Genomic DNA, 23824 nt, shown 5'->3' with positions numbered 1-23824 from the left:
GGTTGTATCATCTTCACAGGTTTAATTGTAAGGTTGTATGAGCTAACAGATGTATGTATATTCCTCAGAGCAGTTTCTGGAATAGAGTAAGCTCTCAGTAAACATTAGCTATTATTTTTGATAGTAGTTAATAAGAAAACCCAAGTATGAAAGTTTCACTTTCTTATGAATGGTCTCTGCTCTTTATATATTAGTAAATTTGCTAGGTATTTAAATCGTTTACTGTGGAATGGCACCATCAACCCTGGGTCATTTGGGGATAGTTTAATAAATACATTTACAAAGGAGTAGAGAGAGTATAGGAAAACCACAAAGGGTGTGGAAGACCCCAGAGCTAGTAACTACTGAATGCTGGTACCACCCCTAAGCTTTAAGGTGTAAGGGGAGGGAACTGTTATTGGGACTTGGAGGCAGAGAAGGCAGTGTGGAGAGGAGAGAAGGGTGCTAGAAGCGGTAGCTTTTGATGGAGGAAAGCAGCCAAGATTAGGTGACCAGGCAGAGAGGGAGCTGGGGACTAAATCCTTTCACCTCCCTCCCCTCCTTCCTCTCTCCTGCCGGTACACCCTAGCAGCCAAACTGAACCCAAAACTTGAGGGAAGTGCAGCCCACTGACACAGTTCATCTGGGGCAGCCTCGTGGGTCACAGCAGGGTGGAGAAAGGGGAAGAGTAGGTATCCTGGACACATGGAAGATGCCCAGTGCCATAATCATGCTAATTCTTTTTTTTTTTAACATCCTTATTGGAGTAGAATTGCTTTACACTGTTGTGTTAGTTTCTGCTGCATAACAAAGTGAATCAGCTATACATATACATATATCCCCATATCCCCTCCCTCTTGCGTCTCCCTCCCTCCCACCCTCCCTATCCCACCCCTCTAGGTTGTCACAAAGCACCGAGCTGATCTCCCTGTGCTATGCAGCTGGCTTCCCACTAGCTATCTATTTTACATTTGGTAGTGTGTGTATGTCCATGCCACTCTCTCACTTTGTCCCAGCTTACTCTTCTCCTTCCCCGTGTCCTCAAGTCCATTCTCTACATCTGTGTCTTTATTCCTGTCCTGCCCCGAGGTTCTTCAGAACCTATTTCTTTCTTTTTTTTTAGATTCCGTATATATGTGTTAGCATACGGTATTTGTTTTTCTCTTTCTGACTTACTTCCACTCTGTATGACAGGCTCTAGGTCCAATCACCTCACTACAAATAACTCAATTTCGTTTCTTTTTATGGCTGAGTAATATTCCATTGTATATATGTGCCACATCTTCTTTATCCATTCATCTGTCGATGGACACTTAGGTTGCTTCCATGCCCTGGCTACTGTAAATAGAGCTGCAATGAACATTGTCATACATGACTCTTTTTGAATTATGGTTTTCTCAGGGTATATGCCCAGTAGTGGGATTGCTGGGTCGTATGGTAGTTCTATTTTTAGTTTTTTAAGGAACCTCCCTACTGTTCTCCATAGTGGCTGTATCCATTTACATTCCCACCAACAGTGCAAGAGGGTTCCCTTTTCTCCACACCCTCTCCAGCATTTATTGTTTGTAGACTTTTTGATGATGGCCATTCTGACAGGTGTGAGGTGATACCTCATCGTAGTTTTGATTTGCAAATCATGTTAATTCTTGAACTTAAAAATCTGGCAGTTTCATAAAGTTATATCTGATTTTTTAGCAATAAGCATATTTACTTTTTTGGAAAGAAAATCTTTCATATGAGCCTAATATCTATTGAAATGGGTAATATTTCTATGAGCTCTGTATCTACAGACTTGTGTTAACTTTATGGTTTCTATTCGGGTCAATAAGTCTCTTAAAGAGAGAAATTAGGTTTCTTGGGAAAAAATACTACTTTAAACCACAGCCAGCCATCTCACATACCTGTCCTTGGCCACGAGAGGGATAAGGCTCAAGATCTGGTTGGTCTTAGTCCAGTCCATCTCCAAAAATATAAAGACTCCATAAGTATATCTTACTGACAGGTGGATCGGTTGCATCATCTATATGGATGAAGACCTATGAAACAGGCAAAATGGTAAATGTACAATGTGATCTTTGAAAACTTTGATGTGCTTCTAACATCGTATAGACCAAAGGACTCCTATTCTTTACTCTGTTGCTTCTTGTTCACAAAGACACCCCTCGTAGCTTCTCATACACATTCTTTTGCACTGAAAGGGCATGATTGTCATTTCAAAATGCAGCCTCCCCTTCTCCTTTAGCAGGTTTTGGCACCAACTCAGTTCCTATTAGGGACAGCCTTGATCGATCCCTCCATCTCTTCTGCTAACAAAGATTATCTAGGGGGCTCCTAATCTGAGTTCACTGACAGCCTTCTTTCCTGTCATGGCCGCCTTCTTGCAACTGCACCAGTAAGGAGCAAGATGGTGTCTCTGGTTTTTACTGCTGAACTTCCTTTGGATCCCTGGGGTTCACCTTACAAATTTAATAAGAGAATCTGCTCTCACCCACTCACTCTAACTCTTACTAGTCTCCAGACCTATTCCACTGTTTTCTAAACTTTTTGGAACCAATTAAAAGATTACTCAGTTTCCCTTTTTTCATATCTCTGACACAATAATGGAACAGGGAACCTATAAACTTCTATTAAGAGTGCATACATCCCTCCCCTGCTCCCACTGCAAACTATTTCCCATGTTTCTCTTTATCTGGTGGATTACTGTTGTCGTTTTACACCAGGCTGTTGGGAGTTTAATGTTAAGTGCTTCATTAATAATGCTTTGTGCCTTAGAAAAATGTGAAACAGATAAATCTTGACAGTGAACAGAACTTATTTATTTTATTCTTTGTGCTTAACATCACAGAGAACAGTTTAAAAACAGTTTTGTTTCTACTTCAAGATACGGAAAAGCAGTACTTTACAAACCACAGCCACAGAGATAGAATTAATTAGTGGAAGTATAAAAAGGGTTTTACAATTTAAAAATAAATGTTTGCCTCTAACAGTAATAAAAGGATAAAAATCACTACATTGAGAGAAGAGGAAAAAAGAAAAAAAAAACATACATTTTCCTGGAAGGATAGGGCAAACTCATGGGTGTGCTAACAATAGAATTTGTACAGAAAATAATTAAAATAGAAAATGTCTAGTTTTGCTTTATTTGAAATGAATTTGTGAGTCTCATTTTGGCAATATCTGCCAGTAATTCGGTTTCCATTAGAAAACAACCTTGACTGTTTTCTATTCAGTATGGTCCTCTGCAACATTATTATCCTAACTAATTCACATATAAGTGAAAATACTGAGTCTCTTCTAATATTTCCAACAGCCCTCCCTTTTCAAACCTTCCCTTTCCTCAATACATACAAAGCACCAGATGCAACCTTGAATCTGGTAGGGAACTTAAATGGCATTAGATCAACCTTATTCCAAATTTAAAAAAATATATATTTTGGCAACATTTCTGAAAGATGGCCAAACAGTGTCTGCCTGAATACTTTCAGTGAGGGGAGCTCATTCTTTACTAGGTGTTCCATTTCATTTGTGTCTAATTGTTAGGCCTTGTATTGAGCAAGAATCTGCCTCCCTGTAACTTTCTAGCTACTGGCTCTAGGAAACAGCTGGAAGGTCACAGGTTGTTTTCTAATTCCACATGAGGTAACTCTTCAGACTTTGAAGAGCAATATCATGTTTCTCGAAGTTTCTTTGTTTTAGGATACATACCTGTCCTTCTCTCAACTTTTCTTCAGGTAAAATGATTTCCAGAGCATTCACCATCTTGGCTGCTTTCCTTGAGATACATTCTAATATGCGAAAGTCCTTTGGATAGATCATCTAGAAATACATGAAAGGTTTGGGTTATGTTCTCACCAGTACTATTAGGCTTCATGATGATGATACTATATAACTATCCATGTAGGCTAAAGATTGCATTTTTATGTTTTTTACTGGACATATTACATTTTGAGCATCAGTTGAACTCAGGATTATTTAAAACCTAACATGTTTTTCAAATGACTTGTGGCCAAATGTGGTCTTTCATTCTAAACTTTAAAAGTAAATTTTTGGCATCGAAATGCAGGACTTACTAATTACTTTTTAAAAAATATTATGTTTGGGTGCTTCCCTGGTGGCGTAGTGGTTGAGAATCTGCCTGCCAATGCAGGGGACACGGGTTCGAGCCCTGGTCTGGGAGGATCCCACATGCCGCGGAGCAACTAGGCCCGTGAGCCACAATTACTGAGCCTGCGCGTCTGGAGCCTGTGCTCCGCAACAAGAGAGGCCGCGATAGTGAGAGGCCCGCGCACCGTGATGAAGAGTGGCCCCCACTTGCCGCAACTAGAGAAAGCCCTCGCACAGAAACGAAGACCCAACCCAGCCATAAATAAATAAATGAATGAATGAATGAATAAATAAATAAACCCAAAGTTTAAAAAAAAAATTGGATAGCAATTTGGAAGGCATTGTTTAAAAAAAAAAAATATTATGTTTGGACTTCCCTGGTGGTGCAGTGGTTAAGAATCTGCCTGCCAGTGCAGGGGACACGGGTTTGAGCCCTGGTCCGGGGAGATTCCCCCATGCCACGGAGCAACTAAGCCCGTGCGCCACAACTACTGAGCCTGCACTCTAGAGCCCGCGAGACTCAACTACTGAGCCCGTGTGCCACAACTACTAAAGCCCACGCGCCTAGAGCCCGTGCTCTGCAACGAGAGAAGCCATCACAATGAGAAGCACGTGCACTGCAATGAAGAGTAGCCCCGCTCGCCGCAACTAGAGAAAGCCCGCGCGCAGCAATGAAGACCCAACGCAGCCAAAAATAAATTAAATAAATAAATAAATAAATAAAAATATTATGTTTGTTCCAACCCAATATTTTGGATTTTTATTATATCATCCAATGTATTAGTTCAAACATCGTGGCATCTGGAAATCTGAAAAGCATGCCTTTGATAGCCCCTTAATGTGGAAAGCACATCACTAGAGACCTTACTCTGGTAGAGATCAATATATTACTCATGTGTCAATAGTAATTTGGAAGATTTTAAATGTCTATAACTGATAACAAAAAATATAATAGACAAATCTCAGTATTCAATTATTCAACTGATATTTCTGAGTGCCCATGATGTGTCAGGAACAGTACCAGATATGGAAGATTATCGGAGTAACAGATCACAATTTGTTCACATTCTCTGTATCTGTGCCTTTGTGTATTCTGAATCTGGGCGTGGCTATGTGATTTCCTTCAGCCAATGGTATAATAGAAAATGTGACATAAGCAGAAGCTTTAAAAACATCTATGGATTAGAACTTGCTCTCCTTGCTGGTTCTAGAAATCTTGAACCTTCAGCATGTGAATAAACCCACACTAGGCTGCTGGAGATACATGGCACTTTAACCCTTGCCACTCCAGCTAGCAGTCCTGCACCAACTGACAGCTAGCACCAACTGCCAGGCATGTGGGTAAGGCCATACTAGACCAGCACCAACTGCCAGGCATGTGGGTAAGGCCATATTAGACCAGCTGGCCCCTAGCAAACCTGCCATCTGACTCTAACTGTGTGCGTGAGCCCAGAGGAGCCCAGCCCAAATTTTCAAATCATGTAATCCTAAGCTGATAAGTGATGGTTGCTCTAACCTACTAAATTTGGGGGAGGCTTTTAACACAGCAAAAACCACAGTGCAAAGTATATCAGACACAGTCCCTGACCTCATGAAAAAGAATTTCTAGTAAGATTCTTATTGGATGTGGTAAATTTTTCAACTTGTCATTACTACTCACATCCACTCTCTTGTCCACGTGACTTTTCAGTTATTCCCATTAGATGCAGAGCATTCTTTCTGGGCTTGCCCATGTAATTTGCCTTGGCCTATGAAATGCGAGGGGAAGTGACAGTGCCTTAAGAGGCATCTGTATTTCCACCCACCCTCTAGTGCTTCTGTCCCACGAGAAGGAGAAGGTGAAGGACACATGGAGTTCACCTGAACCCAATCTGCAGTGTGGCACCAAGGCCATCTGAGGCAAACCCTCGTTGGCTAGCCCTCAGCCAAACTGCAGAGGTGTGTGCAAGGAGAAATCACTATTGTTTTATGCCACTTTGTTATGCTGAATTTTGGTGGCAATATCTAACTGATAGAGTGGAGCTATTTAAAGATATTGCTAAGTCAACAGTAGCGTTTCAAGAAACAAAGTCACATAGTATAGTAAATTACCGGTTGAATTTTATCTACTGATAAATTTTTATATTATGACAAATGAAAATAATAGATATTCAACTACTACTCAGACAGTTAGAAATCACGGGTCATTGCGACACCTGGGAACTGGGCAGCAGCAGCAGCAGCAACAAGCTTTGAATTTTGCAGTTGCCTTATTTCTAGGACTAAAGGCCGTTTGGTTTTACGCTTGGAAACCTCTATCACCACTATCACTGTTACTCGAGATTGTTCCTAGGCACGCTCAGTACCAGTTGACTTGTCCTTTTTCCCCTTTATTATGCCAAGGTGGAAGGTGATGATTAAAGTATTAATAGTAGATGTAAACAAGATTTCTGTTAGAGATATTTGCCCTTCGTAGGGGGTTTCTCAAACATCAAAAGACTTCAGTACTCAAAGGAGTTATGCTACAAGAATGGTCTGGCATAGACTGTGTTTTATATTTAGGGATGGACCACTTTCTTTCTATTCAAGTCACAAAAACATAGATTGCTCCAATCCAGTCTGTACTTAACACTGGCCCTGCTGGTACACAAGAAAGAGAGAGTTTTTGTTTTGAATTTCGGATTTACCAAGTTCTGATATTTTTTTTGTAAATCATAATAAAAACAAATCCTAGATGTTGCAGCAATGTAAAATTGCTGTAAAGGTTTTTCATTTGCTTACTCTTCAGTTTCTGTACTTAATCTTGTGAACAGGCAACAAACAATTCACAGCCTGGGACCACCTGGGAGCCACATTCTGAGTAGCGCTGCGACGAGAGATTGTGGGCAGGAGGGGATGGTAGAGATGGGTTCTGTTGAATTATTTCCTTGGCAATACCATAGCCATCTTGCTGTCTCAGACAAGCAGAAAGTGGTAAGCATGCAGGTATCACTGTTTAGAGGATATCACTATTCTGTGTAATAATATTCAGTAATGAGAAATAATGAAATGATACAATTAAAATCATCTTCTGGCAACCAATATGATGATCATTTTTTTAGTATGGTAATACATAAGAAGAATGAATTAACTCATCAAATAGAAATTGAGTATCTACTATGTGCAAGACCCTGTCCTAAGAGCTAGGGATAAATCACTGTATAAAACAGATGAGCCTTGTCGCTTACAAAGCTTATGTTGTAACAGGAAGTCTCCAAAATGTAGAATCAGTTTTGAATGGACCCTGCACTTTTGTCCTACTGCTGTTAGCACAAGTTTTTGATAAACGTCATTGGCTTTATCACAATTAATTCTTGGTTTCTTCCTTTCGCAACAATTTTTAAACTGCTGGGATCATTTGTATTTATTTCCTGACCTGAGGGTATAATTTTGGAGTAGAGGTCATTTGCCCTTTTCCAAGCAAATTTTAAAAAAAATTAAAGTTGCATTGTGAAGTTGTCTCTGATCAATTCTTTCATTTGTATTAACATGACCATGTCCCCGCGCCCCTGTGGAAAAACGAGGAACAGGAAGAGGAAAAGGACTACTGATTTGCAGAAGTACGTGCTTGAAAATGAAAATTACAAAACAGGAAGTTCAGCTTACCATCTTCAACATGCAAACATTTACCACAATAATTATTTTTAAGTATCAATCTACATCATGGATCCTGGAGAATAAATTTATGAAATAAATTATCCTGAGAGCTACTAATGGATAATCAATTGCAATGGAAGTGTAAAGGACCTGCTTCAACCATCGGCAGCATGGCAAACACCTGCTAATCCCAGATTTGTCATTTGCAAACAAGTTGACATGCTGGGTATGAAGGCTGTGTGACTTGGAGCAAGTTACTTAAGGGCTCTGGTTCTAAGTTTCCTTATCTGTAAAATGGAAATAAAAAAGTACCTTTCACATGGGTTGCTATGAGGATTACATGATATTCTATGTAAAGTGCTTAGCACAGTGTCTGGTACATATGAAGTGCTCAATAAGTATTAGTGATTATGGAGGGGATTGAGGCTATTGTGTGGACCTAAGTTTTTATATTCGATTTCTGAACATTTTTAGCAACAGCTGTCATAGATAAGTTCCTCTGCTGGTTGTCCAGGTACCAAGTGAACCAGTGTGACAATTTTTAGATTCCTAAGGGAATGTCTATTTGGGTTTCTTAATATAATTATTTCAACATAAAAGCATTAAAAAAAAAATCCTACTTTCAGCATTCTACCAAATATCAGTAACAATCTTTTTAGAAGTTAACAAAATAAAGAGTGGGTTCAAAGCACACAATGGAAGATCAGCTAAGTTCCAAGAAGCAGATTCTAAAGGTCATGAGTTATTGGTCAGAGAAAGTAGACGACTTTGCTTATTTCAGGAGCAGAATGTTCCCTGAAGACATTTCCTGCTAACCTGTGTTCAGCTATTTCCTGCCCCTTCACTGCCACAATCTGCTACTTCAAACACGGCTTAGCAGGGTCGCCCATGTACCCAAACCTGTCATCTGAAGAGCTCACATCCTAGAAGAGACTGTTCCTTCTTGGCACTGACTAAAATAACTTGATGAGATTCTCCCTCTCTTCCAAAATGTCACACAGTCAACCTTTATTTCTGTAGAGCTTGGAACTCTAAAAGCCTCACCTTCTGGAACACTGCTCTGAACACAGAATTATGCTTACTTTAATAAAAATGTGCTAGCTACCACTAGCTATACATTTAGAAATAAGGCTATTACATCATTCCCAAAAACAAATATATCCTGGAGCATAACACAGTATGTAGAGTATCATTGTTATTTGATGTCAAGCATTATCAATTTAAAAATAAATGCACAAGCTCTTTTTTTCTAACAGTAGGAAGTCTTACTGTTTCCTTTTTTCCCCTGAATTTTAATTCCATTTCTATGACACGATTTTGTTCTATATTCCTCCACTGCAAAAATATATATATAAATCAAAATTAATTTAAAAAAATTCCCATGATCATTAATCTTTGGGTTTAAAAAATTCTTTATTGGATTATCTGTCAGTTATTATTAGAACACAATTAACCAAAACACTAGCAATATACTATACAATTTGATAAATAATGATTAAACATTAAAAGTAGTATTTACTACAAGTGCATCTCTTGATAAAACGGCTAGGGTATTTTTTCTAATTCATTTATATTTCTGGATGAACGCTAATTAATTCCACAAAGAGACAGAATTCAACATCAAGTCTACTCGCATTGTTTGCTCTTCTAGGTGTAAGTACTGACAAACCTTCATATAAATAAATACATGGGAATAGAAAGAATTTTGTTAAAGGTATAACACTCAATTCTTTCAACTCCTTCTGAGTTATATGCCAAATATAAAGTAGTCATATATCATCAAAAATAAATTTTAATGATCTATCAGCTGACAACTCAGTTACGTACTCCCATTTTGTTAAAAGCAAAAAAACTGGAAACCATCTGTCATGGTAAAGGATTTTACCTAGTCTTTAGACTCATTTATTTTCCCAAGAGCAATGCTAATAATTCTAACCTTTTTTTGCACCCCATGTATTTTAATACTCTGAGGGATAGGTATTATAGTAATATTTAGAATGTGGGAGAAATAAAGTGACGGAATTGCAATTCTGCAAAGGCAGACTGAAAAAAGGTCAGTATCATCAGATTTAGGTAAGGGTGCATATGGAAGTTAAGATCTGGAAATTGATTTTCTTAAAGTTCTTGGTGCCCATATACCCCTTGGAAAGGCTTCATGTATTCCCAGTATAACCCAAACCCAGTATGAAGACTGTTATGCAGACAAAGTGGCAGTGACAAGGCCTCCCCCCTGCTTTTTACTACACTTGTAATGTTTGAACTCATGCTCACAGTAAAAAATTCAGATGATATAGAAGTATGCAGAGTCAAAAGTAAAAATCCCCCTTCATGTTCCCTCATCCCTAATTCCCAGGGATAACCACTTTTCAGTAATTTTCTATGTAACCTTACAGACGTTTTTGGTCATTTTCCTACATACACAGGCGAGTGTTTCATTTAACCAGGAGATCTTGTGCTGGTTCTCTTCAGTAGCCCCTAAGGATAAGTGAAAAGATTTCCCTTCCACTCCACTATACCCCCGTAGGAGTCCATCTTTGGTTGATTGGCCTAGAAACAGACCTTGAGATGAAGATTCATGTGCAAGTGATTTATTAAGGAACTGTTCCGGGGGAAACTGATAAGCTACTGAGGGCAACAGGGCAGAGAACGGTAAGAAACTAAGCATAAAATATAATCTTTTTTGTTTTTGTAAACTGTGCATCTTGGAGCTATTTCCATCCTACTACATATGTACCCATCTCACTCTTTTAAATAATTACACACTTTTCCAGTATTCCATGATATAGATGTGCCATCACTTATTTAATCTTTACTGATGTTCCTAAATAGTGAGATTCCAAATTTTCCCGTTTGAAAACAATTCACAAAACATATATATTTCTTTGGGCACATATATGATTATTCTGTAGGCAGTATGATTAGGAATGGAATTTGCTGGGTCCAGTTTATTTAAAATCTTGTTAACTGCTACCAAACTGCCTTTTTTAAAATTTTTATTTATTTATTTATTTATTTATGGCTGTGTTGGGTCTTCGTTTCTGTGCGAGGGCTTTCTCTAGTTGTGGCAAGTGGGGGCCACTCTTCATCGCGGTGCGCGGGCCTCTCACTATCGCGGCCTCTCTTGTTGCGGAGCACAGGCCCCAGACACGCAGGCTCAGCAACTGTGGCTCAGGGGCCTAGTTGCTCCGCGGCATGTGGGATCTTCCCAGACCAGGGCTCGAACCCATGTCCCCTGCATTGGCAGGCAGATTCTCAACCACTGCGTCACCAGGGAAGCCCCCAAACTGCCCTTTTAAAAGACTGTAACAGCATCACTCCACCACCAACATGTAAGAAAGTGCTCCTTTTCTTCAATACCTTTGCAAACTCTAAAGTTATTAGTATTTACAATATTTTAGGGAAAGTGATACTATAACGATAGTCAAAATTACTTGTGAGATTATGCTTTTTTTTGTATACTTATTGGCATTTACATTTCTTTAATAAGCCACTGTTTATGGCCTTTGCTGATTTTATAAGTTACGTTTGTCATTTTCTTACAGTTTTTAGGAGTTTTAAAATATTATGGACAATTCTTTGCCACTTCAAAAATATCTGAATATATTTCCCCTATCTTTTGCTTATCTTCCAATTTTGCTCAGGCTCTCTTTTGTGATATGAAAGTTTTCCATTTTTATGTGGCAAATTTCATCAACCCTTTTTTTGGTGGTTTCTGTGTTCATTGTATTACAGGTTTAGGAAAGTCATATTTCTAGATGGCTAATTTAAGTCTCTTCTAAAAACAAGAATGGTTGTTGAATTTTATCACATTTTTGATACCTATTAAAGATGATCATATGCCTTTCCTCCTTTTTTCTTTTAATGTATTATATTTCATTCTTACATTTCCTAATGTTGAATCATTTTTGTTCTTGGAGTAAATTTTGTAGATTCTAAATGTATTATTCTTTTAATACATTGATTTGATGTTTTATTTATGTGTTTGCATCAATATTGGTATGAGTTCTCTCTCTCTCCCTCTGTATGTGTGTGTGCGTGTATGGCGTGGTATCTTGTCTGAATTAGATACTGGCCTTATACTAAGCTCTTAGAATGAATTGGGAAGCCTTCCATGCACTAAACATTAATATATTACTTTGCTGAAGACATTCTTAACCTTTTCCTGAAAGCCATGTTGGTTGTTATTTAGCTCAGTTATAGTAATCTAGTTTAGAGTGCTTCTCAGTCTACAGTCGATTAAAATTCCAAATTAGAGCATGAAGTATGGTGAATAAAGATTTCTGAGTGAGGGCAAGGGAAGAGATGAATAGATGTAGAAACATTGGTAATGACAAGAAATGACCCTCCAAAGTCAGAATTTCTTGGACTTGCTAGAGGCATCCAAAAACGGACAAAATCATCAGTGAATCGTAGCCTTGGGCCATCGGGTGTATGAGTTAGGTACGCCACCCACTGCAATAATGCCTAAGAGCAGTTTCTTCAATTGCATATTAATATTTTCATAATTATGGATCTGAATCACAAGAGAACATTTACATTATGTTCACTATGAAGAGAAGCACACTTAAAAATTTACTTCAAAGTGTTTAAAATTTAACAAAAGGTGTGGTGTTTGCAGAAGCATGTTAATCTACCCAGGTTTTAAATTTTAAATTTAAATGCTATCTACAGCAGCAGCTCTCTCTCAAGCATAGCTGCACATCAGAATTTACTTCAGCAAATAGCCCTGCCTAGGTCTTACCCTCTGAGATTCTTATCTAATGGGTAGTGGACAAGGGCAGGGCATCAGTGTGTTTTAAAATCTTCCCAGGTGATTCTAATATGGAGCCAAGACTGGAAAAACACTGTCATTTGAATAGGTGAGTGGTTCTCAACCAGGAGTGGTTTTGCTCCTCCAGGGGACACTGGCAATGTTTGGAGACAGTTTTGATTCTCACAGCTAGGGGGAGAGGGCTTCTGTTATTTAGTGGGTAGAGACCAGGGGTGCTACTAAACATACTACAATGTACAGACAGTCCCCAACTATAAAGAAAGATGTGGTCCAAGATGTCAATAGTGCCCAGGTGGAAATACTCTGCCATAGACCTAGCTCACTCTTACTTTCCATGTACCACCGATCACCAATCTTGCTGATTCCACCGACTGATCACTGCTCCAATCAGACCACTGTTTTTCTACCCCCGCTGCCACCATCTTACTTCAGGTCAGCATCCCCTCACACTCTGATACCATGAGGGTCTCATCTCCTCCAGTCTTGCTGTCCTACATTACATTCTCAACCTCATGGGCAAAGTGATCGTTTTAAGACAATCTTATCATAAGTCCTTACTGAAACACTCAGTGGCTTGGGGTTGCCCTCAACATGAAGCCCTAGTCCCTAACAGGGCACACAGAGCTGTACTGAGGTCGCTTCCGCTCACCTTTCAGAACCTCAGCTCTCACCAGTTGTTTTTTGTTTTTGTTTTTGTTTTTCAAATGCTAAACTCAAGACACAACTAAATGGATTTGAGTCCCTTCAAGGTCTTCTTCCACTCCTGAACAGTTACTCTTTCTGCTACTTGGAAAGCCACTGTTTTCTTTGGCCTGGCTAGTCCTTTTCTCGTTTGGGTTTGGGTTTAGAGGCTATCTCCTGTGGGGAATCCTGACTGAACCCCCATTCTAGGTTGAGTGGCCTTCCTGAATCCTTCCACAGAAGGTGCTTTTTACTTCTGTCAGAAAAGCGATTGAGCTCCCTTACTAGAACCAAAATTCCGTGAGGGCAGAAATGGTTGACATTTTGATCACGGCTGTATCTTTAGAGCCTTATACAATTCCTGGTTCACAGTAAGTTTTCAGTGTTTAAGTGTTAAATGTTTAATTGTTTGTGTAATGAAGGAGTGAATTATATATAATATTTGATTTCCTAACATTCTGAAAGAATGAAATATTACTCTACTCACATTATCTCTTTAAATTACAAGACTCTGCTTTCTTATAGGAGTGTGACGCTACTCATTTGTATTAAAATAAAATAGAATTTCTTCCTGAAAACAATTTCTAAATTTCCATTTAAGGTAAATATTTTTAAGGTAAAAGAAAAGCCAACAGAACTTTCAAGCTAGCAATGAACAAACAAGTGTTAACTGTGAGCCTACTCTGAAGAAGCTCTTCACTATGTTATCTATTTCAAAAGAATATGTGAAATATAGTTTTTGTCTGTAATAAAGTCATTTCACAACACTTGGCATGTAATAAGTCCTCATTAAAGGTTTGCTAAAGACCAGTCAGAATGAGTAAACTATGACTTTGAAACAAATAAATTTTCATGTGCAAGTTTTGAATTTAAATACTTATTTTGATAAATGCTTCATATGTGAATTCTTCTGGTGTTGTTACATTTTGTAAACGAAGATAAACATGCTCTCAACAGCATTCTTTGTCTCAAGTTACTTAGGAGATATCAGAATCCAGTGAAACACAAGTTACGATACAGAGTCAGATTTTAACTGACACAGTTAACTCTGAAACTTTGGGCTTCTTGAAGGGCGACCTTGACAACACAGTAATTTGGAAAGCTATTATAATATAGACTATAGTTTTCCCCTAAACTTATCTAGCTACAGAGTATATATTTTAACATGCCTTAAAGGATGTTTATACACATATAATTACATGCATAAGATCACAAAGTAAATTTTCTATTAGCTGTTGACATGCAAAATTCTATTTGTATATATATATTTTGTGATTTCTATTTTTCTAGAAGTGATTAATTAGTGCTCCAGCTATAAAGCTTCTATTTTCCTTGTCAGTGACAATCTCAAGGCCTCTGAGCTGCCTCTCACTTGACCTTGGTTGAAAAGCACAGAGAATAGCAACCTTGAAACTGGCATCAATAAGATTCATTCTACAGAAACCAGATGCAGCACAATAGAGAAAAACCACACATTTAATTTTAAGGTTTTACAGCAACTGCTCTGAATATTTCTTCTTCTTAAAGACTTTTAAGTGCAAACGTCTCCTTCATTTCACAAAGGGAAACAGTGTCATTTCTGCCCCTTAACACTGGCCAAAGGCATCGTTTGGAGACCCCTCTGCATTCTTCCCTTTGACGGACACATGGCAGCAGGGTCCACACAACCCTGGGAGAATAACACAGCTGGATGTGACATTTAGCTGTGAAGCTTTCATTGAGCCGATCCTGACTATTAAAGCATGCTGAAAAGCATTTCATTAACATTTGAAGAAGAAGGTTATGCAGCTGTAATAGAATCCTGCAGTTCAAATGCACACGCATATATTATTTTCTACTTGAAGGGAGTTGTTTTCCATTGTCTTACACCAGTGTTCATTTGACGGTGCAGTGCCACGGCTGTCCTTTGCCCACAGAATTAAATGCCTCATTGTTTCTTCCTTGTGCGGTAAGAATACCCATTTTAACGACGGAAGCTGCCTGGTGGAGTGGGAGTGGAAGGGCAGGGGACGAAGACTGAGTTGGGAACTTGCTTCTGGTTGTTAACCTGTTTTATTTCCTACATCGTTATTACCTAACTAACCTCCTAAAATCAAATCACACTTTACTGAATTGTCATCTGATTATCATTTTAAGATATGCTATCAGAATCTTAAAAATGAAACTAAAAGGTCTTCTTATCAAACACATGAATATATAAACCGTCCACCCTCTCATATATTCTCATTGTTTCCCTACAGGTAAACAAAATTATTCATATTTAGATATCCACATCAGGAAGACTTATATTAAAAACCTGGATAACCTATGTGCAAAAGGGTTTAAATTGCTGCATATTAGGTTCAAAAACGAAAGAAAGTACAGAGAATCCTTGTTTTTCCTTCGTGCAATGGTATACTGGTAAATGTCTACCAACTGGCTCCCTGGAAAAGAAAAAAAAAAAGCCCCTATTTGTAGTGTTGGCAGAACTCTGTGGTATAGATATTCCCACCATGGCCTAGCCCAAGCTGCTAGGTGAGGTGTTTCTGAAGGCTGAGCAGCTGTGTGGGCTCTCCCGAGCAGGTGCTAGCAGCTCCAGAGCTCCACTGTCTGAAGGTCTTGCATCTGTCTCTTCCCTTCCACTCCAACACACAGTTCACACCTTTATTACTGCTTGCCTACCACATTATAATATTACAGTGTCATCATCTGGGGCTTCCCTGGTGGCGCAGTGGTTGAGAATCCACCTGCCAAGGCAGGGGACACGGGTTCGAGCCCTGGTCCGGGAAGATCCCACATGCCGCAGAGCAACTAAGCCCGTGCGCCACAACTACTGAGCCTGCGCTCTAGAGCCCGTGAGCCACAACTACCGAGCCCGCGTGCTGGAACCACTAAAGCCTGCATGCCTAGAGCCCGTGCTCCGCAACAGGAGAAGCCACCGCAATGAGAAGCTTGCACATTGCAACGAAGAGTAGCCCCCGCTCCCTGCAACTAGAGAAAGCCCGCATGCAGCAACGAAGACCCAACGCGGCCAAAAATAAATAAATAAAATAAAATAAATAAAAATTTATATATAAAAAAAAGAATGTCACCATCTGTTTGCCCCCTCCATTTCTCAGTGCTCGCTCACTGCTTTTATCAGTCGATTAATAAAAATCACTGAGGCTCTATGAGCAATTCCCAGGGATAAGCCCTTTGGATACGCAGAAACGTAATTCATGGTCACTGCCCTCACACTGGTTACAAGCTAGCTAGAGAGACGAACACATGCATTCTGAAAATTCAAAGTTGCATGAGACAAGTACCTAAGGAGTGGTTTCAATACAAATTGCTCTAGGATTTCGGAGGAAGAAAGTATGAGGTTGGTATGTTAATAGTTTAAAAAAAAAAAAGATGTGGATTAGTTTTTCAAGGTAGAGGTCCAGTGAATGTTTCTGTTTGTCCGCTTCTGATCCACTTCCTGCTTTTGAAGACTTTTCTGCCTTACGAATGGGAATCAGGGCCTATCTCTCAGTATAAACACTGAAAATGCTAAATACATGATTTCCCAGCATTCTCTGCAGCTAGGATACGGACAGGTGAGCTCTGCTCAACCAATTAGGTACACCCACTCCAAAGTTTAAATCCGGAACAGGCGCACAACAGCAAGCACTACTTAGACTCTATTTTGCAAATGAGCAGTGGCTGAAGCAGCAGCAGCAGTGCCAGCCTTGCTGAACAGGCCACAGAGACAGTGATGCTGATGGTAAGAGTCGGGGTCCTATGTCCCAGTTTGCTGCAGTGGTGATGGTGTGAGTTCTGAATCCAGTTTTTAACAGAACACATACTACTCTCCTGAGACTTATGGGATGTGATTTGACTGTGGCCATGGCTCCCACACAGCCTCCATTTTCCTGTCCAGCTTTACTCACCTTCCTTGTTATTCTATTATGCTAAGAGCTAGTCTCTGTTGCTTGCAACTAAGGAATCCTGACTGACATTTAGAGGCAGGGAAGTTGTGCCGGCAAAATGAGCAAAGAAGTAGTTAGGAGTCACATCACCTAATTGCTCCAAATACTTCAATAGCTAAACAGGTACTGAAGGATAAATTCTAACTTCTGTAGTCTACCCTTCTGGTCCCTTTTAAACTACTCAGTTGATCTTAAACACACTGTGAACTGTACTATGACTATCCCACCTCTCTACCTCTGCTCATTCATTTCCTCCCCACCACCGCCCCTGGAATGCTCCCTTCTCCTCACTGAGTCTAATTAAATCTTACCTATTTTGAAAGGCCTAGCTGAGACGTGTTATTTGTCAAATCTTCCTAGACTACCCTGACCCATTAAAATCTTTCTCTTCTCTGTACATTCAGAGCACTTAGTGGCATTACCAAGGATTTAGAATATTCTGATACTTTGCATGACAATTTATCATTCAGCAAATATTCACTCCCTCCCTCTCCCACCGTGGGTAGAGAATGCTTCTTCCCCTAAGGATGCTATTCTTGACCACGTTATTTATTTGCCTTGGCCAATGGAATGTGAGCAGAAGCCTAAGTGTGTGCTGGCAGTCTGGCTTACCTCTTGTGCCCCAGGGATTCACCATGAGGAGATCACGCCCTTGCTAGCTGCTGAGAGTGCAGATCTGAATCTAGTTTGGACCCAATCCTAAGTCTGACCAGCTGAACAACATGTCTTTGAGTGAAAAAAATGCTTGCTGCTTTATATCACTGAGATTTTGAGGTTATTATGTAGCCTTACTGCAGCAATTGCTGATACACCATCTTTTACTTCTACATTTTCAGTGTCAGTGCCTTCTTTTCTAACTAGATTACACATTCTTCACAGCGTCATTCATGCTTTATCTTCTTTGGTATGCACACATCCAGAACAATGGAGTGGTGTGTTTGGTAGACATATGCTTACTCATTCATTCATGAAAGTTTATTAAACTCCTACTCTGTCCCATGAAGCCATTTTTCCAGATGCAAGGGACAAAGGTAAACGTTACAGTTCTTGCACTGAAAGATTACATAGGTTGGTGATGGAAGGAGACAAGAAAATGGTATAATGATAGTGGATAAGTGCCATGACAGAGGAGTACACAGAGACCCAGGGGAAGGACAGTGATGGCTAGCTCACTCAATTTGGTACTGGGTTGCCCAGTAGAGATGGCAGGTGGTAGCATGTTAGTAAAGGCTTCTCAGAGGAAGCAAAGTTTAGACTGTGTCTTAAGGGAGTTATCCAGATGCAGAAGGATGAAGGACATCCCAGACAGAGGAACAGCACATGTACAGCTACAGAGGAGTGAGATAGCCTAGCATATTTGGGAAACTGCATGTAATTCAGTGAGCCTTCAACCTCCATTTTGTGTGGGGAAATGAGCCAACTTTCAAAGTGCTTCCCAAGCATTTTCTGCTTCAGAGAGTTCATAAGATATCTCAAAAATCAGGAAGTGTGATGCCTCCTGCTTTGTTCTTTCTCACGATTGCTTAGGCTATTTGGGTCTTTTGTGGTTCCGTATAAATTTTAGGATTGTTTTTCCTACTTCTGTAAAAAATGCCAATGGAATCTTGATAGAGATTGCATTGAATCTACAGATGGTTTGGGGTTTTATGGACATTTTAACAATATTATTTTTTTCAATCCATGAATATGGGATACCTTTCCATTTATTTGCATCTTCTTAATTTCTTGCATCAAGGTCTTGTAGTTTTCAGTGTAGAGATCTTTCATCCCTTTGGTTAAATTTATTCCTAAGTATTTTATTGTTTTCAATGCTGTTGTAAATGGGATTGTTTTCTTTACTTCTTTTTTAGATAAAACAATGTCTTCTGCAATCAGTGTGTGATTCAATCCACCAGGCACACAAATCTCACACCATGATGCACACAGAGATTCTTAGAGCCACTGCCATTGTATGGAATAAGGAAGCTTCAAATAGAGGTTACAGCAGTTTTGATTAGGCCTGTGGGGGAAATATGTCATTAAGTAATAATGATTGCTAACACTATGGAGCTCTTACTAGGTGCTTGGCACTGTTCTCAGTACTATACATATGTTATTTCATTTAATTGTCACAGCAATCCTATAAGATAGGAATCCTATAAGATAGGTACTATTATTATCCCCACTTAACAGGTGAAGAAACTGAGGCAAAGTAAGATTAAGGAACTTGCCCAAGGTCACATAGCTAGTAGTGGTTAAGCCAGATTCAAACCCAAACAGTCTGATGCCATCCTCTTTGTGCTTAATCTCTGTTCCTTACTACCTCCAGATTAATGGTAACATGAACCTGAAAAGAACTATTTAAGTCAACATAAGGAAGGGCCATACTCAAAACATGGCTAATATAAACATAAAAATATTTAAGTTCCTTAATATTCATTTGAAAGGGGAAAAAAAGAAAGAAAGCTTTATCCTATACTGCCTCTCAGAAGCCTGAAGGAGTGCAATGGGGACCTGAAAATGACTGATTAAATTCCTATCATCCTATAAGTGAAGAACCCATTCTATTATTAGTGAAATGGCTAACACCAAGGGTAGTGGCTAAGAAGACATGAACGCTTACACGATACAGTGAAAAACTGCTCTGAAGTATGTAGAAGGAATCAATTCCAGTGTTAGTTTAGTCAAGAAACTAAGATTAATTGGAAGCCACACATTTTGACAGAATCTCCAATGATCTCATTTCCAAGACATGAAATATTCTTCTAGGGATGATTAAACAGAGCTTACACTTTCATCTTTAAGGTATGATTATTACCTTTTATTTTATTTGATTAGTATATATCAAGGACATGATGCTTTTCATGTTGCTATGAAGCTGGGGTAGAAAACTTGCAGACATGTCTCCAGATTCTCCAGTGCAATTCTTGACATTTTTTTTTCTGTTTCAGCAATGATCTTATGAGTAAACATTCTCCAATGTGAGTTCTTGGCTCACTTGCTATAACATCATGCTATTCTTCCCCCTCTCAGGGAAGTCTGGCATGCAAATGCAGGAGAGTGCTGTTATTATAGGAATAAACTTAAATCCCTTCTTGTGTTTCTAAGAAAATATATCACTCATGGGCAATACTTTTTGTTGGTGCATACACTATGTCCCTTAAAGCTCTCTCATATATCCCAAGGGTAGAATCTTGGAAACTGTATTTCTCACACTCTTGTGAACAGGGTTTCAATTAGACTTCATCAATGAGAAGCACCTGCATATTTGGACACTGGAAGAGAAGGGGAAGCAGTCCACTTCCATCTTGCTGTCCCAGATCATCCTAGCAGAAGATGAGAATGCTGAGGGTCCCACATGAACTCTTCATTGTCTTAGCCCACAAATAACCATTTCTGCTCCCAGCCCATTGCCCAGCTCCAGTTGGTTGTGGCTCTGCCCACAGGAAATATAAGTGAAAACATGAATATTTGGTAAGAATTACATGTCTGTGCTACAGGGGTGGTACTTTATATATTTGACATATTTATATTCAGTGTTGTTTGGATCACTACTGGGTCCAAAAAGAAGTAGAAAGGTGTGGGCTGGAATGCACGTGAGCTCTTGAATCAAGCCAGTTAGGTAAGAACAGTCGGTGAAAGGAAGTAAGACTTAGTGGGTAAGATCATTCTCTAAGTCTGAGAGTCTGCTTCTGTTTTGTAAATAAGTTCATTTATATCATCTTTTTTTAGATTCCGCATATAAGCGACATCATACGGTATTTCTCTTTCTCTGTCTGACTTACTTCACTCAGTATGACAATCTCTAGAGAATGAACTTATGGTTACCAGGGGGGAAGGGTTGGCGGGGGGGAGGGATAGTTAGGGAGTTTGGGATTGACATGTACACATTGCTGTATTTAAAATGGATAACCAACAGGGACCTACTGTATAGCACAGGGAACTCTGCTCAATATTCTGTAACAACCTAATTGGGGAAAAGAATTTGAAAAAGAATAGATACGTGTATATGTATAACTGAATCACTTTGTTGTACACCTGAAACTAACACAACATTGTTAATCAACTATACTCCAATATAGAATAAAAAGTTAAAAAAAAAGATTTAGCGGGTAAGAAAGAACAGGAAGTAGGGTATAGTGGAACTGAGAGCACACGAGCCACGATGGTGTCACAGTGCTTCAGGGAGATCCAAGAAGTCAATGAGAGTTGACTGGGAAGAAGCCAAAATGGAAGGAATGAATCTTGTGAATAAATCTTAGCTGATGATCTGGACCGAGGAGAATATCTGTCAGTGTTCCTGATTTATGTGAGGTTGTTAAAGAAGATGTTTTTAAATGGCCATGACAAATTGAAACAATGATCCTTAAAGAATATTTTTTTTTCCCAAAAGGAGAGGCCTCTTTTTAACACTATAGAAGCTGCATGACCTTTTTATTAAACATTCAAGCAATATCTAAGCATATGAAGTAGAAAGTGACAATCTCCCACATAATCCTAACCCCAAGTAGAGTTATTGATAATGGATGTTATCTACTGCACATATAAATAAATACATGGATATGTAGATACTTACCTAAATATAGACCACATATGCTGTTCTATAATCTATTTTAAAATATTACCTCATTACCTCTTTTCCTTGCCCTTACATAAGGCTCCACTTCATGCTTTTTAAAGATGACAGGATATTCTACTCTAAGGATTACCAAAATCAATTCAGCCAGTCCTCTGAAAACAGACATGTATCTTTTATTCTCTTGCTATTATAGAAATGCTGCAAAAACATCTTGAACATACATCTTTGTGTACATATGAAAGTTTATCTGTAGGATAAATTTCTAGAACTAGAATTTTAGAGTCAAAGAGTATGTGCATGTAAATTTTTATGTATACGGACTATTGCTTTTCATAAATACTGCACCAATTTGCATTTCTACCAGTAGTATATATAAAAGTGAATTGCATTTTTTAGGAATATATTCTACAAGGTTCTCACACAAGAACTCATGCAATCAACAAAATCAAACCTTGTAGAAGTTTTGAACAATTAATAGAGAATAGAAGTGGGAATTCAGCAACATTTATATCACAGTGACATTTTCCACAGCCCACATAAACAGGTGGGCTATGACTGGCATAGAAAATCCCAAGAGCCTGAGGGGATGGTAAGAGTAGTTTTGAATCTGTGCTTTGCTGCAGTTCTTTCCTCCTCAAATGAAGGAAGTACCACCTTTGGAATTTCCATTTAAGTTACTGGAGGTAGGGACTGAGGGGTCCTGAGCTTTAGGAGCTCATCAGTAGCTTTTATTTGCTCGATGAGTATGATATTATTACCACCTCCATCCTGTGAATAAGGACAACAGCTGTTGAATCAATTTAAAAAAATGACAACCTTTTGAGGTAGTACGCCTATTTTAGAGACAACACATTGCACAGTCAGGCAGCTCAAGTTTCTTAAAGTGATTTCACAAGTTGGTAGTGTTAGAACAAAAATCCAACCTAAAGACTTCTGATGATACATCCCATGCTCTTTCTGGGCTGTCCAAACCTGATACTGAATTTATTCTAAATTTTGGTTAGACCCTAAACATATTCTGTTGAGATCCTTTGTCTTAAGCATGAAATCCATGTATTTATAAACTTGGATTTTAAGAATTATACTTTATCTAAATGTTACATGAGATTTAAAAGTTAGTCAGACTCCTGTACTTTTCAGAGAGACCTCAATAGGTGTTTTTTTCCCACTCTCTGAAAATCAGGAATTTTAAACCAGAAGTATAAACAATTTGTAAGATTACATTAAAATTTCCAAACTCATGATATTCAAATAGTAGAGTTCTAAACTGAGTATACACAGTCTTCCTATACTCTCTCTTTGACATCTGTTTATCATCATGGGAATATTTTTCTCATATTATAGCTGGTGACAAAGGTGATTAATAGTATATTCTTGATATTTTCAAATGTCACCTTTTAAAGTATTTTTTCAAAATAACATGGGCTTCAGAGATAAACCCACGCACCTATGGTCAACTAATCTATGACAAAGGAGGCAAAGATATACAATGGAGAAAAGACAGTCTCTTTAATAAGTGGTGCTGGGAAAACTGGACAGCTACATGTAAAAGAATGAAATTAGAACACTCCCTAACACCATACACAAAAATAAACTCAAAATGGATTCCAGACCTAAATGTAAGACTGGACGCTATAAAACTCTTAGAGGAAAACTTAGGAAGAACACTCTTTGACGTAAATCACAGCAAGATCTTTTTTGACCCACCTCCTAGAGTAATGGAAATAAAAACAAAAATAAACAAATGGGACCTAATGAAACTTAAAAGCTTTTGCACAGCAAAGGAAACTACAAACAAGACGAAAAGACAACCCTCAGAAAGGGAGAAAATATTTGCAAACGAATCAACGGACAAAGGATTAATCTCCAAAATATATAAACAGCTCATTCAGCTCAATATTAAAGAAACAAACATCCCAATCCAAAAATGGGCAGAAGGCCTAAATAGACATTTCTCCAAAGAAGACATACAGATGGCCAAGAAGCACATGAAAAGCTGCTCAACATCACTAATTATTAGAGAAATGCAAATCAAAACTACAATGAGGTATCACCTCACACCAGTTAGAAGGGGCATCATCAGAAAATCTACAAACAACAAATGCTGGAGAGGGTGCGGAGAAAAGGGAACCCTCTTGCACTGTTGGTGGGAATGTAAATTGACACAGCCACTATGGAGAACAGTAT

At 38.8% G+C, this 23824-nt stretch overlaps 1 long non-coding RNA gene across 1 annotated transcript in view; it reads right to left on the bottom strand.

Moving 5' to 3' along the window:
- Positions 1-1310: 1310 nt before the first annotated feature.
- Positions 1311-23824, bottom strand: part of LOC309621183 — a 58583-nt gene continuing 36069 nt past the window's right edge. The window contains exon 2 of the long non-coding RNA XR_014239796.1: positions 1311-3795. This is a non-coding gene — a long non-coding RNA (uncharacterized lncRNA). The remainder of the gene's footprint in view (positions 3796-23824) is intronic.

The sequence above is a fragment of the Balaenoptera borealis genome (assembly GCF_965194805.1).
Source record: "Balaenoptera borealis genome assembly, chromosome: X".
Classification (NCBI taxonomy): Eukaryota; Metazoa; Chordata; class Mammalia; order Artiodactyla; family Balaenopteridae; genus Balaenoptera; species Balaenoptera borealis.
Note: the sequence above shows the minus strand (reverse complement) of the source record. Positions and strands in the feature narration are given on the sequence as shown.